Source organism: Phoenix dactylifera, chromosome 13, assembly GCF_051530095.1.
Source record: "Phoenix dactylifera cultivar Ajwa chromosome 13, Ajwa_hap1_PhDact_Kaust_v1.1, whole genome shotgun sequence".
Taxonomy (NCBI): Eukaryota; Viridiplantae; Streptophyta; class Magnoliopsida; order Arecales; family Arecaceae; genus Phoenix; species Phoenix dactylifera.
In genome coordinates this window covers 7,826,270-7,842,993 of record NC_143202.1, presented here as the reverse complement: position 1 = coordinate 7,842,993, position 16,724 = coordinate 7,826,270, and positions in this window count along the sequence as shown.

Below are 16,724 nucleotides of genomic sequence, written 5' to 3'. Positions count from 1 at the left end.
AGCAACAGTTATATAATGGAGAAAGTTTATGTAGAACAACCTCTAGGTTTTGAAAACCACTTACATCCAGATTATGTTTTTAAATTGCATAAAGCATTGTATGGACTTAAGAAAGCCCCTAGGGTGTGGTATGAAAGATTAAGTAATTTCCTAATTGAAAATGAGTTTAAAAGAGGAAATGTAGACAAAACACATTTCATTAAAAGAAAAGGGAATGACTTATTGCTTGTGCAAATTTATGTGGATGATATAATTTTTGGTGCTACTAATGATAGTCTTTGTCAAGAGTTTGCTAAGCTTATGCATGGAGAATTCGAAATGAGCATGATGGGTGAGCTCAACTTCTTCCTTGGGCTACAAATAAAACAATCAGAGGAAGGCATCTTCATCAGTCAGTCCAAATACATCAAGGAAATGTTGGAGAAGTTCAAGATGAAGGATGCAAAGGAAATCAGCACACCCATGGGCTCAAGTTGCAAACTTGACAAAGATGAAAAAGATAAATGTGTAGATTGCAATTGTACAGAGGTAAGATAGGGTCTTTACTTTACCTTACTGCTAGTAGACCAGACATATTATTCAGTGTTTGCATGTGTGCTAGATACCAAGCATGTCCTAAGGAATCACACTTACAAGCTGTTAAAAGAATATTCAAATACCTAGTAGGGACATCTAATGCAGGTTTATGGTATTCTAAATAATCTGATTTAAATTTAATTGCTTATTCTGATGCTGATTTTGCCGGGTGCAAACTCGACAGAAAAAGCACAAGTGGCACCTGTCAATTCTTGGATGCTAATTTGGTTTCTTGGTTTAGCAAGAAACAGAATTCAGTTGCCTTGTCCACAGCTGAGGCTGAGTACATTGCAGCCGGAAGCTGTTGTGCCCAAGTTCTTTGGATTAAGCAACAACTTGAAGATTTTGGTATCAAAATGGACAATATTCCAATTAGATGTGATAATACAAGTGCAATCAATTTAACAAAAAATCCTGTCCAACACTCTAAATCAAAACACATAGAGATTAGGCATCACTTTATAAGAGATCATGTGTTAAAAAATGATGTATTGATTGAGTATGTATGCACTGAAAATCAATTGGCCGATATCTTTACAAAGCCCCTTTGTAAAGATAGGTTCAATTTTTTAAGGAATGCCTTGTGCTTGTATGATCCTAGCAAGTAGATTGAATTTGTAATGCAAGCATGATTTGACTTCAATACTATAGCTTAAATGATTTAACTCCTCAAACATATGCAATGCTTTGTATGCTCTAAAGATACATATGAATGCTACTCAAACCAATAATACACTTCAAGGTCACATATAGCAAACCTAGTGCTTAATAAGTGACAATATGAATCTATCAAATTAGATGACGAATTGTTTGACTTTCCGGAGGATAGTTATCCCCCTTGGACTCTTCATAGAGATATTTTTAGAGCCTATTCCATAGGCATTCAAAATTTGATCAAACATTTCTCATTTCAATATTGATAATTCAAAAATCATTGTCAAACTTTTATAGGATGTATTATTAAGGGGAAGGATCACAAGCAAGCTCACTTTATATTCGCCAAAAGAAATTAAACTGATCATTGAAGTTGAATAAAATGAATTGGGAAAAGATTGGAAACGTTCTGAAATTTTTTAGTGCCGGAGACGTCTCTGGCAAATCGCAGAGACGTCCCCCCGGCGAGACGTCTCGCATTAGTCGCGGAGACGTCTCGGGGACAGAATGAATGTTTTTTTAAAATAGGCTGAAACAGCTCGAGCCGTCCCGAGCTGTTTTCCATCGTCCCCAACAAAATCCTAAACCCTAGCATCCATCTTCTCTCCACCACCAATCGAACCAAAATCACTGCCCATTTCCCTAGATTTCCGGTCGGTGGCACCTAAGAAAGCTAGGCATAGTGGTGGGAGGCGTCCTAGGGTGGCGAACGACGAGGAACGGAGGGAAGAGCCCTCCGCGCCGTCTCCTCCGGTTGCTCCGCCAACCGTGACTCCCTCCTGTGCGAATCGCACAGTAACAACAGGTAGGCACATAGATTTTCAGTTCTTAGCGAATGAGGGGTTCTCTATTGGAGAGAGACTCCGTGCCCAAGGTTGGGAACACCTATGTTCCCTAAACGTGTCTACCTATCCTGGCCTAATGAGAGAAGTTTTTGGCAATTTGGCTTTAGGGAGCTCGGGGTACACCGGGTATGTTCGAGGCACATTGGTAGAAGTCAATGAGGATATTTTATCTAGTTTATTGCAAATACCTAAGTACGGTGAGGCTCCGACCTCACATCCTCAAAGGGAGATTGCTTTAAACCTAATTCTAGGTAGAGAGAACTGCGGTCCTCTTGACATAGTTAAGTCCCAAGACCTCAATGCTGAAATGAGATTGCTCTTGAGCATAATCAACAGGGTCTTGTTCCCAAAAACCGGTCGCTTCGACTTCGTTTCGGAGCGAGACTTGGCCATTATGCACCACATCCTGCTAGGAATTCTCCTAAATCTTCCTAGGCTCATGTTGAACTACATCTCAATCTGTCATAGGTACTCCAGATTCAGCATACCGTATGGGATGGTCTTCACCCTACTTTTCAAGCACTTTAAGGTTCCTATCCCTGAAAATGAGTCAGAGAAACCCTTGAGAAACACTAACTTCTATAACGAGAGCACACTACATAGGATGGAATTTCACAAGAAAAACGGGTCTTGGGTTAAGGTCTGTAAAAGAAAATCCCAAACTGTAGAGCCTGAGATCCATCATCAGGAGCCTATCCACCTCTCTCCTCCACATAGCCCTATACCCTTTACTGATCATATGGAGAGCTTTTCTTTTCCTGATGTACCTTCCAGCTCGGCTGGACCATCCACTTCCATGCCTCCTCCTCCAGCTTGTGGATCGACTCTCTTGTCGAATGAGCAGATGCACACCCTAGCATCTATGGTGTGCCAGCAAATAAGGGAAGAAATGAGATCAGTGATTTCTGCTGAGATAGCTCCCATCCGCACTTCACATGAAGCACTCTTAGAAGAGTTGAAAGAAATCAGAACTCAAATGGAAGCTATAGGGTCAGAATTGGTTTGTGTGGCATCAAACCAAACTAGAAGATCATGTGAGATACAAGCTGAATTGAAGATCATATCGGATAGTCTTCAAGAGCTAACGAGCCCTGAAGGCAATTTGGGCTGTGTGGCTGCCCAGCTTAGAGGGAGGATTGATAGGGCAACCCATGAAATTGAAGCATTAGTGACAGCACTCAATCAGTCTCAGGGAGATAACTTTACAAGTTTAATGGAAGCAATAAATAGGTTTGTGGAGGCTGCTGCTGCGGCTATTGAGCGTGCTCACCGGTGAGGCACATTTTGTGGACATCTAGGGTTCATCTTTTTGTATAGCCCTAGGCTTATATGAAATTCTTTCTTTTGTGTTTGCAATCAATCCTTGTAATGGCATCAAATGTTGTAATACTATATGAATGCCATATCCCTTCTTTTTGAATCTTGGAGTATGTTTCTAATATTGTGAAATTCTTTCTTTTGTGTTTGCAATCAATCCTTGTAATGGCATCAAATGTTGTAATACTATATGAATGCCATATCCCTTCTTTTTGAATCTTGGAGTATGTTTCTAATATTGTGATGTGCCATGAAAATGTCATAATATACCGTGAATGTTCAAACTTGACAATGTGCAACCATTTCACTATTTTGCCAACTTGACAATGCATATGAAACAGGGGGAGCACAACTTGTAATAATTAAGTTTAAATGGTCTGAAATGAATTCCAAAACAAAGGGGGAGTAAAATTCACCTTCCCAAATCATTGAATGTTTCATGTTAACAATTTACTTGAGCATTTCAGGTGTTTAACTAAGAATATTGTTAAGGATTGTCAAGGCATGTTTCCATATTTTTTGGTGGATTTATTGAAGATTTTTGAGATGAAGAAAACGGATCAGGGGCAGCCGAGACGTCTCCGGTTTGTTCCAGAGACGTCTCTGGCACGCAGAGAAGAAGCTGGGACGTCTGGAGACGTCCCCAGCACCTGCCGAGGCGTCTCGCAGGGTCGGAGTCGACTCCCGGCTTTCCAGAGTTGACTCTCTCAGAGACGGCAGAAAGGCCAATTTCAAGGGATGCGCGTGAGTCGTCTCCGAAGGACGCGGAGCCGACTCTCTCAGGGATTTCAGAGGACCTGCTTTTTCGTTGAGAAAACGTCGGAGCCGTCTCCGACGTCGCAGAGTCGTCCCCACGCATAAAGCACAAAAATTTCGAGACGTCCCCCGAGGCATGCGAGCCGACTCTCTCAGAAAAATAAGAAATCGAGCTGTTCTTCATCGGAGTCGTCCCCAGAAAGCGCCGAGTCGACTCCAACATTGTCAAAAGATTTTTTATACAGCCGAGACGTCTCTCGTTCAAGCGGAGACGTCTCCGGAATGCCTGGGACGCGACTGACACATTTTTGCAGGTTTGTTTGAAATTCTAACGGCTATATTTTTGTGTCTAACGGATCTATTGCTTGTAAAAGTATAAAAAGGAGCTTTTAAGTGCATAAAAAGAATCTCTAACCAACCAAACACAAAAGCATTCAAGAGAGAAGAAAGAGAAAGAGTCTCAAGGGAGTTGGTGCTTTCAAGAGGAGAAATCAAGTGCATTCAAGTCTTCTTCATCTGATTTCGTGCTCATCTACTCACTCCCACTCGGCAATCAAAGCTCGCATTCAAGCCGACGTAATCAACATCGGAAGAACCACCATCATCCACGCTTTCAACGGCAAAGAGGGTTCTTCCGGTTTTGTTGTTCTTCATCGTTTTATTTGCTTTCATAGAAGCTTTTAAATTCTTGTAAAACACTTGAACATTGTGCTTGTTCCAGTCAAGGGACTTGGAACAAGGGTTAGGCGTCCCAAGCCTAGTTTAAATTGGGGGATTGTAGGGTTCGTCGTTAGCCCGGATTAAAACAACGAGTTGGATAGTTCACTCGAAAAACTACCGGACTGTAATCGCCGATTATAGTGAAAAATTTCCAAAGGTGTTTGGGGAGTGGATGTAGGAGCAGTGGAAGCTCCGAACCACTATAAACCTCGGTGTTTGCGATTGATTGTGCTTACCACTTTAATTTTACTTTTGCACCTACACTTGTGTGTATTGTTTAATTAGACAAAAATTTTTAAAACACCCAATTCACCCCTCTCTTGGGTGACCATCTCTGGGCAACAGTTCTTATTTCTTATAAGGATTAATTTTAGGGTTCATCTGTTGATTTTTAAATTTTCGTACATATCTGATGCTATAGGTTAAATTTGTGATATTTATTTTGTTATTTTTGCAGATTATTTTTACTAACGTCTCATTCTAAAATGGGTGAAAATAAGATTGTTGAAGATTTAAGGGATGAGGATGATAGAAATGAAGATACTATTGAAAATGTTTGTGACAATTCTTCTAGAAAAAGATCTTGGGTATGGAATCACTTTATCGAGAAAAAAAATTCTGAAGGGTCAATAGCTAAGTGCAAATATTGTAAAAAAGTTTTAAGTGGGAACACTAAAGGAGGAACGAGTCATCTAAAATGCTATCTTGAAAATGTTTGCAAGAAGTATCAAAAGAATCCGACTAATCAGTTGCTCTTACTATCAAGTTCAAAAGATCCGATAAAGTCTTTCCAATTCAATCAAGAAGAGAGTAGAAAAATTCTTGCAAAATTTATCATATGTGCTGAGCTTCCATTTCGTATTGTTGAGCACACTATTTTTCTAGATTTTATGAGATCTTTTCAACCATTATTCAAAATTATGGGTCGTAAGACTGTAAAACATGATTGTACGGCTTTGTATCAAGAAGAGAGGAAAAAATTGCATGATGTATTCAAGAACCTAAGTTCTCGGGTTAGTTTCACTACTGATATTTGGACATCAAATCAAAAAATTGGTTACATTTCTTTCACAGCACATTATATTGATTCTGATTTTATTCTACATAAGAAGATTATTAGTTTCAAGAAACTCCCATACCCTCACACCAGCTTTGCAATTGAAGATGCTATAAGAAAATGTCTTGTTGAATGGAAATTGGATTGTAAAATATGTTGTATTACTTTGGATAATTGCAGCACAAATGACGCTGTAATGAGAAGGCTCCGAGATCTTTTTTGTTATGCAATGTTGTTTAGTGGGGAGTATAATCATATTAAATGTTGTGCACATATATTAAATATTATAGTTCAGGATGGAATGAAAATCATTCATGAAGCTATTGAATGTATAAGAGAAATTGTTAGATATGTCTCTGCATCCCCATCTCGAATGCAAGCATTTAATGAAATTGTACAACATATGAGACTTCCTGCTAGAAAAGGATCCACTTTGGATGTTTCTACAAGGTGGAATTCTACTTATGAATTGTTGCATGATGCACTTGGTTATAAAGATGCTCTTATTAGATATGCAACTGAGCATTCATGTGTATGCCCCACCAATGATGAATGGAAAAAGGCTTTTATAATTCTTAAATTCTTAGAAGCCTTTCTTGATGCCACTAAAGTATTTTCTGGTTGTAAGTATCCCACATCCAATTTATACCTAAAAGAAGTTTGGAAAATTAGGGCTTTATTGATGGATGAAAGTATCGATACTGATGAAACAGTGAAGCAATTAACAAATGAGATGCTAAAGAAGTTTAACAAATATTGGTCTCAGTGCAATAATTTGTTGGTAATTGCTTCTATTTTGGATCCCAGATCAAAGTTGATATTTTTAGAGTTTTGTTATCAAAAGACATTTGAGTTGGAGGAGTGCAAGAAAAAGATTGATGATATTCGTGCTTGTCTTTTTAAATTGTATAATGAGTATGTAAATGCAACAAGGGTGCATCCCTCTACAAGAATAAGGAGTTTGACATCTTGGCTTGGTGGAAGAGCAATACAGCAGTCTATCCTATACTATCAAGAATGGCACGAGATGTTCTAGCTATTCCAGTCTCCACTATTTCATCTGAGTCGACATTCAGCACTGGTGGTAGAGTTGTGGATCAATATCGAAGCTCTTTGAGCCCATCTACGTAGAAGCCTTAGTTTGTACCCAAGATTGGCTTCGTGAACAATATGATGAAGGTATATAAATCTTTTAAATTTATTTAGTATTTTTTATTTGGGTCGACTCATTAGGTTCGAGGGTCATCCCATGTACCGAAGGAGACGGCTCACTAAACATAAGAATCGGCTCTTTCCTTCAATCCATACAAAATTCCCACGCTTGCCTCAAGAGTCGACTCGTCAATGTCGGAAGTCGACTCGTGTAGATATTGGGTCGGCTCTTCAAACACAAGAGTCGCCTCATTCCTTTAGTGCACATAAATTTCCTGCGCTCCTCCAAGGGTCAACTCATTAATGTCGGGAGTCGGCTCATATAGAAATTGAGTCACCTCCTTAAACACAAGAGTTGGCTCTTCTAGTTGGTCTCAGGCGGTGATTCTTCTCTATTTTTCTTGAACTATACAGGGGTCGACTTATTTTTTGTATGGGTCGACTCATTAAGTTTTTCACAGATTTTTCAGAGATCTTTGATTTTATTCTTCTTGATTCTTGGAGGTTGTAAGTGTAACTTTTGTCTAGAGGTCTAACCTTTCATATTTAAGCCAACATCATTAGAGTACATATTTAACTCAATTATTTTTGTGATTATCAAAATCCATCCTTTAAGATTAACAATCTCCCTCTTTTTGATGATAACGAAACTATTGAGTCTAAAAGAATTTTGCAATAATTTTCAGAGCATGTTTGCAATATAGTTCAGATCCAAAAAGATACTTAGAAAGTTCAGAATATTCAATAAAATTTAGTATGAGAGCACTTCTTGCAATAAGATTCAGAGCAAGAAAATATTCAAAATATGTGCATTATTGAGTTTTAAGACTTTCAATATGTGAATTCTATATGTTTATGAAAAAATCTCCCCCTTTATATTATGATTAAACAAATTATGCTTCTCCCCCTATCTTTTGTCATTTATCAATTTTTTTCAATAAGATTTTTGATATAAAACAATCTATTTTCTTCTCCCCTTTTTGAAATTCCTTTACTTCTCCACCTTTCTTGAAATTCTTTTACTTCTCCCCTTTTTTGTCATCAATAAAAGGGTGAGGGGTTAGAAAGTTTTCTACTTATAGATCCTGATTTAAGCATCAAGAGTTAAGGAGAATAATTGAATAGTAGGTACAGATTGATAATAATTTATTACAGAATTAGAGTTTCAGTGGGAGTTTCAGTGCCAATATTTTAGAGCATTTTGACTTAAAAAGATCAAAGCTTTTTGACTTATAGATATAGAAGTATTTTTAAATGTATCATAGCCTTTTAATTCAAGCTTGATCCAACATAGCTTATCACCATACCAAAACAATTTGTGAATGTATCAAAGCTAATATATTATAGCTTTTTACCTTATTAATGTATCAGAGTTTTTGATATTTGTAATTGTATCAGAGCATATTATAATATTAGAGTTTTAGATGATTTTAACTTAAAAATCAGAGCAAGTTAATTTCAGAATATATTAGAGCCTTTTGACTTAAGAGTGTATTAGGGTTTTTTAATTTTTTACTGTATCAGAACATGTTAACCTAAGAAAAGCCTTTTGATTTTAAGAATATATTAGAGCAGTTGGAGACAATCAAAACATAAAAATTGCCCTTAAGACATAGTTCATTGAAAAGAAAACATATATTTCATTGATAACACAACATTTTACAAAGGATGTTTACATATAACCAAAAAATGATTGTCAAACTGAAATACAAAATATGTGAGAATTGTTTGGACAAGAAATTTCAGATTTGGTCAGGTGACAGTTGATCTAATAAACATCTAGACCTAGGTAGATGGTCCACACTGATCGGCCTTCTTGTCTCCTAGAAGTTGGCTAACTTTGGATTCTAGAATGGATGACTGAGAGCCTTTTTCCTTAATTTGCTGCGATGACCATTGGATTTCATTTCCTTGGTGCCTAGTATTTTCTTCAATGGCTCCAAGTTTTCTTTGTTGGGTTGCAGCAAGTGTCTTTAAGCCTTCCAACTCAGTCTTTATTTCTTTCACCATTACAGTTAGATCATAGACTGAGTTCCAGCAGACTCCAGATAGAAAGAGATGTTGTAGTATGTGATCTCTAATAAATTTCAGCTAGTCTCTCTCTAGCCTAAGGGATTAAACAAGTGGCCTTTCTGTTGAGTTACTCCCGTTCGATGCGACGTTCGCAGCGGAATTCGAATGGGACGTCGTTCATTGCATGAACACGCCTCGGATTGTAGAATTCAAAAATTTTCTGGATCCAAATCCAGAAAATCTTTGAATTCATTAGGGAGGGGAGATTAGGATCTGAGGAAGGTTGATTAAGATTCATAAAATTAAAACTAAAATCAGAAAAAATTAATTTGAAAATCTCATCTTCAAAAATTCTACAGGTGAAGAACACCACAGCCTGATGATCTATCTAGGTTTCTGTTTGAGCCACACAATCATCCAGCCTCTACAGGTATCCACACGAGGATCTAATCATCTGAGATAGGGTCTTACCGGAGTGCTAGCTCCTTGCAAAGATCTCTCATGACTATCATATAGATTAGAAGATAAAAATCTGCAACATACCTCCTTAAAGAAGAACCCTTTTTTCTTTGATCTTACTCGCAACGGAGGAAGAGGAAGGAGGGACCTTTGCTTGTGGATCTTCCTTGCCTTGCTGCTGTGGAAGAAGAGGATGGAGAAGACCCTCTTGCTGCCATGGGAAGGGAGGAAGAAAGGAAGAGGAGGCGTGGAGAGGAAGAGAAAAATTAATTCATAACTTCTTCCTTGCTACCCTTTTATAGATTGGGTTTAGGGCTCCTCCTAATCTTATTAGGAGTATGGGACTATAACCCATTCTTGGATTAATACCAAGTGTCCAATCCTTGTACTCATAAATGCATGACATGTGTCTATTTAATCAATTGATTAATTTTTTAATCACAATAGGATTTCTAATTTCATTAGGAAAATTAATTGATTTGGGAGCATGCATCCTACGACGCCATGTGGACTTTAAAGTTCGCATAGTGTGAACATGACTTAAGTCATATTCATCCTACGACGACATATGTTCTTTAAAATCCGCACAAATCTTAGTTTAATCAAATTAACCCAATCATGTGTTGGGAACCCGCCCATGCCGCTGATATTTCAAAAATTTTTCAGATGGCAGCGGAATCGGCATGCACGAGTTCGACGTTCATCTCATGAACGTTGTTTCGAGACCTTTCGTAATTAGGTAAGAATTAAATCCTTTTAAAACTAATAGGAAGATCAAATCTTCACCTTGCGCGGGTAGATGATCACCGCGAATCTGAATTCGTGGTTTTAGGAAGAGGGTTCGCTTGAAGCCGTTCAAACGTCCGGCCTCTACGGGTATCCACACGAAGCAGGATCCGATCCAAGCTCTCTATCTCACCGGGGTGCTAGCTCCCTTGCAGAGATAGCTTTTGATGGCTGATCTCCTCTCTTTCAATCAACTCTTGATTGCACTTGAGAGGAGGAAGAAGAAGGATGAAGAAGAGGAAGAAGATCACAGCCTTTCGCAGCCTTCTTCTTTGTCTTGCGTTGGAACAAGGAGGGAGGAGGAAGGGACCCGTCAAGCACCTTCTTTTCTTTTCCTTGCTGTCGGCTGAAACAAGGGAGGGAGAGGGTGGCCACGGCACCAAGGGAAGAGAGGAATCCAATACCTAGGGCGCCGGCCCCTAGTCCTCTTCTTAAAGGGATTGGAGCTCCTAACATTTAGGAGTTCCATGACAACTTACCTAAGAAGGGGCGCCGGCCCTAGCTCCTCATGTCGCCCTAGCCAAGTGGAGAGGGGCTGATGTCCCTCTTACTTGGTTAACCTAATCCTCTTCCAAAGAGGATTAGGTGCCTCTCTCATGGTTTAATCCTAATCTAATTAGGATTAGCCAATTTTGGGTTCAATCTATGCTAGTCCTAATCCAATTAGGACTTGGATGAATCATGACTCAATTGAACTCTTCAATCCTAATCCAATTAGGAGTCATGTTGATTCATTAGATTATTAATTAATTTAGACTTGAGGAATCCTAATCTAATTAGGATTTGTTTAATTTTAGTCCTAATCCAATTAGGACTCTATTTGAATCCAAAGTCCTAATCCAATTAGGATTTCTAGGAATCCTACTCCAAGTAGGAATCCAATTTTGATTCAAAACTCCTAATCTCATTAGGATTGAGGAATCCTATTCCAAATAGGAATCCCAGTCCTACTCCAACTAGGATTCCCAGTCCTAATCCAATTAGGACTCTAGGAATCCTACCCGAAGTAGGACTCTTGTTTCAAGTCCAATTAATTAATTCCCTTTGTTCCTTTTTCAACTTCTTATCAATCAAATTGATTTCTTGTGATTCCTAATCACGATTTCAACCATCGGATCGGTCAATACTTCTAGTGTGTGTGACCCCATAGGTTCTATTCTGACTGGTAGTGAGATATATTGTGATCTCTATCACTATATCATTGAAAACTCCTTTCAATGGGTTGGAACGATTCCAACTCAACTCATTAGGGTTTATCGATCATCAAGATAATCCCTATGAGTCCCACCATCCACCAGTGACACCTAGCAGCATGTAGTGGCTACCCAGCAGAATGGAATGATGAACCTCTAGGTGCAGTTAACATGTGATACAGTCCTACTATCGTGGATCCCTACAGGACGGAGGTCATGGACAACTCGTCAAACCCCATCGTCTGTCATATGTCAAGATTTATTCGACCTAAGTTCGAGAGTGGAAAACTCTTTCTCCACTGTGCATACTGCCCCGGCCGAGGTCTTACGAACTCAGTCTTATAAATCACATAGGATCTCTCCTTATCTATCAAGGTCGATAGATTCCATATAGGTGCATACCCTACTCCTACAGTAAACTTACTGCAGCCAATCTACACTGCATGGACCCATATGGCTAGAGACCATGTATGTGTGCAGTCAAACTACAATAACCTCACTGTGAGTAGCCGAAGCACCGCAGGTCAAAGGACCAGTCACACTACTGCAACATCAAGCAAGTCACTGACGAGTGGATAGACATCCAAGTGACTTCTTGTCTTGGTCACGCTCAGTACCCTTGTTCTCTAACAAGCACCTGCACTATCATTTCAGTGTCCCTACACTGTAGACTCAAGTCTCGTCCATCCAGAAGGAAAGTGATCTGTGCACTGATCGGATCGATCACCGTCCTCGTGATGATCCTTTGATCAGGAGCATTTAGAAATTAATCACCAATGATACATGGCTCAAATTCTCAACTCTTGAGAATATGTATCATCATCTTATTAATTTCTTGGACGATTCATAGACACATAAACAATATGAATGAAAAGATGCCTTTTATTTATTCAATAATAAATAGTCAAGTACAAAATTATGTCCCTAGAATCAACAATGTGTCAGCCAAATTGGCTTCTAGGGCATACATCTAACAATCTCCCACTTGCACTAAAGCCAATTGGTCATATATCTTAGGCCCATCTTCTCAAGGTGGGCTTCAGTCTTTTGCTGACTCAGCTGCTTAGTGAACGGGTCTGCCACGTTATCCGCGGAGTCTACTCTCTGCACCTCTACATCATAGTCGCGTATGAAATGGAAGCGCCGCTCTATGTGCTTGGACTTCTGATGAGACCATGGCTCCATAGCTAGTGCTATGGTGCCAATGTTATCGCAGTAAAGTGTTATGGCATCTAATGACATTACACCTAACTCTGTAATTAACTTTTAATCAGAAGGTTTCCACTGCACCCTTAGATACGGCTTATCATTCAGCTTCTAAGGTAAAATCTATAATGATCAGTTGTTTGGAACTCTTCCAATTTACTGGACCACAATTGCACATATTCTGATGTAGACTCTCTATCATCAATATATGTGCATCCTTCTACCTTCAACTCTGATCTTCTCCCAAAGACCAAGAACATGTCCTTAGTTCTTCTCAAGTACTTAAGACTGTTCTTCACAGCTATCCAGTGCTTCTTGCCTGGATCCGACTGATATCTGCTTGTGACACTCACAGCAAGGGCTATATCAGGTGGTGTACATAGCATGGCATACATGAGGCTCCCTATTGCCGATGCATAAGGAATCTTGCTCATGCGTTGAATCTCTTCAGATGTGTTGGGGCACATCTTCTTGGAGAGATGAATTCCATGCCTTAGGGGTAAGAGACCCCTCTTGGAGTTTTCCATGCTGAACCTCTTCAGCACCTCCTCTATGTACATCTTCTGTGAAAGGCCAAGCATCCTTTTAGATCTATCTCTATTGACCTTTATTCCCAAAATATAGGATGCTTCCCCAAGGTCTTTCATGGAGAATTCTTTTGACAACCAGACCTTGACCGAGGTTAGCATGGGAATATCATTCCCAATCAGGAGAATGTCATCTACGTACAGTACGAGAAAAACGACAGCACTCCCACTAACCTTTTTGTAAACACATGGTTCCTCTTCATTTTTGATGAAATCAAACGTTTTGATTGCATCATCGAAACGAGTGTTCCAACTCCGAGAGGCTTGCTTTAGTCCATAGATGGACCTTTGCAGCTTGCAGACCTTGTGATCTCCATCACTGGAAGTGAAACCCAAAGGCTGTTCCATATAGATATCTTCATCAAGATATCCATTCAGGAAAGCAGTTTTCACATCCATCTGCCAGATTTCATAATCATGAAATGCTGCAATGGCAAGCAATGTTCGGATGGATTTTAGCATGGCTACAGGTGAAAAGGTCTCCTGATAGTCAATGCCTTCGCGCTGACTATACCCTTTCGCCACAAGCCTTGCCTTATAGGTCTCTACCTCTCCATCCGAACCTATCTTCCTTTTGTAGATCCATTTGCATCCAATAGGTACAATACCTTCTGGTGGATCTACTAAGGTCCAGACTTGGTTGAAATGCATGGAGTCTATCTCCGACTTCATAGCTTCCAGCCATTTCTCGGAATCGATATCAGATATCGCCTCGTTGTAGGTTTTGGGATCCTGTATGTGATCCCTATCTCCCACTAGGAACATTTCCTCGGTATCCTCTTCTAGTATACCTAAGTATCTATCGGGAGGATGGGAGACCCTACTAGATCTACGAGGTGGTTGAGGGACATCGTGTACTGGCTCTTTATGAATGGGTTCTATAGGATCCATGACTCGTTGCTTTTCAGAGACTTTCTCTTCAAGCTCAATTTTCCTCCCACTGCCTCTATCAAGGATAAACTGATTTTCCAAGAAGATGGCATGACGGCTCACAAACACATTGTGATCCTCTGAGATGTAAAAATTGTATCCTAATGACTCTTTAGGATATCCTATAAAACGAGCACTTATGGTCCTAGCCTCTAACTTGTCCGCCTGTAGTCGCTTGACATGGGCCGGACATCCCCAAATCTTGAGATGACCCAGACTTGGTTTCTTACCATGCCATATCTCATACGGTGTGGTAGGAACGGATTTAGAGGGAACTCTATTCAATAAATAAATCGCTGTGAGTAAGGCATCTCCCCAAAGGAACATAGGTAAATCAGTGAAGCTCATCATGGACCTGACCATATCCAATAGGGTCCGATTCCTCCTTTCTGACACCCTGTTGAGTTGAGGTGTACCCGGAGGTGTCCATTGTGAGACTATGCCGTTTTCTTTGAGATAGTCCCGGAATTCCCCACTAAGGTATTCTCCTCCTCGATCTGATCGAAGAGCCTTAAGAGGTTTTCCAGTTTGTTTTTCTACTTCATTCTTGAACTCTTTGAACTTTTCAAAAGATTCAGACTTGTGTCTCATAAGATACACATACCCATACCGTGAATAATCATCGGTAAAGGTAATGAAGTATGAATAACGTCCCCTGGCTAGCACATCGAATGGGCCACATACATCTGTATGTACTAGGGTAAGTATTTCGGTGGTCCTCTCCCCATGTCCTACAAAGGGCAGTCTAGCCATCTTTCCTTGAAGACAGGACTCGCAAACTGGATATGACTCGGAAGTCAATGAGCCTAAAAGCCCATCTTTATCCATTTTGTTCATTCTGTCCTCTCCAATATGGCCAAGCCTAAGGTGCCACAAATACCTTTGGTTTATCTCATCTCTGGATCTTTTGGATCCTTTGGCACTCACATCTTGCTCGGTAACATTCACAGATACATCCATATGTAAATGATAGAGACTGTCAATCATAAAACCACGTGCTACTATTTTATTTCTTAAATAAATAGAACAGCAGTCTTTGTCAAATGTAAAAACATGACCTTCCTGTGCTAGACATGAAACAAAAATCAAATTTCTGCTAGCAACAGGTACATAATAACAGTCTCTAAGTATTAAACTAAATCCAGACGGTAGTCGCAGATGGTAGGTGCCCACAGTCACAGCAGCAACTTTTGCCCCGTTGCCAACCCGAAGGGTTACTGCACCTTCCGCCAGCCTTCTACTTTCCTTTAGACCCTGCATGGTAGTGCACAAATGAGCACTAGAACCAGAATCTATAACCCAACTAGAAGTAGAAGAAACCGTTAGATTAGTTTCAATAATGAGCAAGTCTATACCTTCTGAAGGTGTGTCACCTTTCTTGTTCTTCAGGCTCTCGAGGTATGAAGGACAGTTTCTCTTCCAGTGGCCTTCGACATTGCAGTGGAAACATTTTCCTTTGTCGTTAGCCTTTTTCTTTTGAACTTCCTTCTTTGGCTTCTTGTCTTTCTTCTGCTTCTTTGCAGGCTTCTTTTTCTTCCAAGTAGACTTTCTCTTGGAACCAGAAGTCAACTCAGCAGCGAGGACATTGCCCCTTGAACCTTTCAAGGCTCCCTCAGCAGTTACCAACATGTTGATTAGTTCAGTCTTAGTGCATTCAATCTTATTCATGTGGTAGTTTACTATAAACTGACCAAATGAATCAGGAAGTGACTGTAGGATCAAATCCACTTGCAATTCCTTGTGCATGTCCATACCGAGCTTCTCAAGCTCCTCTAGGTCCTTGATCATGGTCAGACCGTGATCATGGACAGACTGCCCCTCGCGCATCTTCGCTTTGAAAAGCCTCTTGGACACTTCAAAACGAGCTGTGCGACTTTGCTCACCATACAACTCTTGCAGGTGTGCCAGTATGTCCCTAGCAGTCTTTATATTTTCATGCTAGCATTGGAGTTCATTAGACATAGATGCCATCATATAGCATTTTACTCTAATGTCATCGTCCAACCACTTTTTATGCATCTCACGCTGAACATCAGTGGGACGTGCTGGTAATGTGGGGATATCTGAATCGAGTATGTAGCCTATCTTCTCACAGTCCAAAACTATTTTGAGATTTCTAAGCCAGTCCTTGTAATTGGTTCCGGTCAGTCGGTTGGTCTCAAGAATACGGGTCAAAGGGTTTGAAGCCGACATTGTATCTGCAGAGAGTAAAGATTCTAGTTAGACTTTTGTACTTGATCCTAATCTGTCCTAAGGTCTTTTAGAACAAATTGTGACTCCCACTATTTTCTCGATTTCCTCACACTCCCCTGGTAGGAAAACGGAAATCCCACACGACTAGGGTTTCTAGTGGGTACTGCGGTCCCACCAATTTACATGCCACCTCACCTAACAGTTATTGGTGACACATAGATGGATGAGTGTACAACTCTTGTACAATGCTTCTCAAGCATGTTGCAGTGCAACTTGGTCT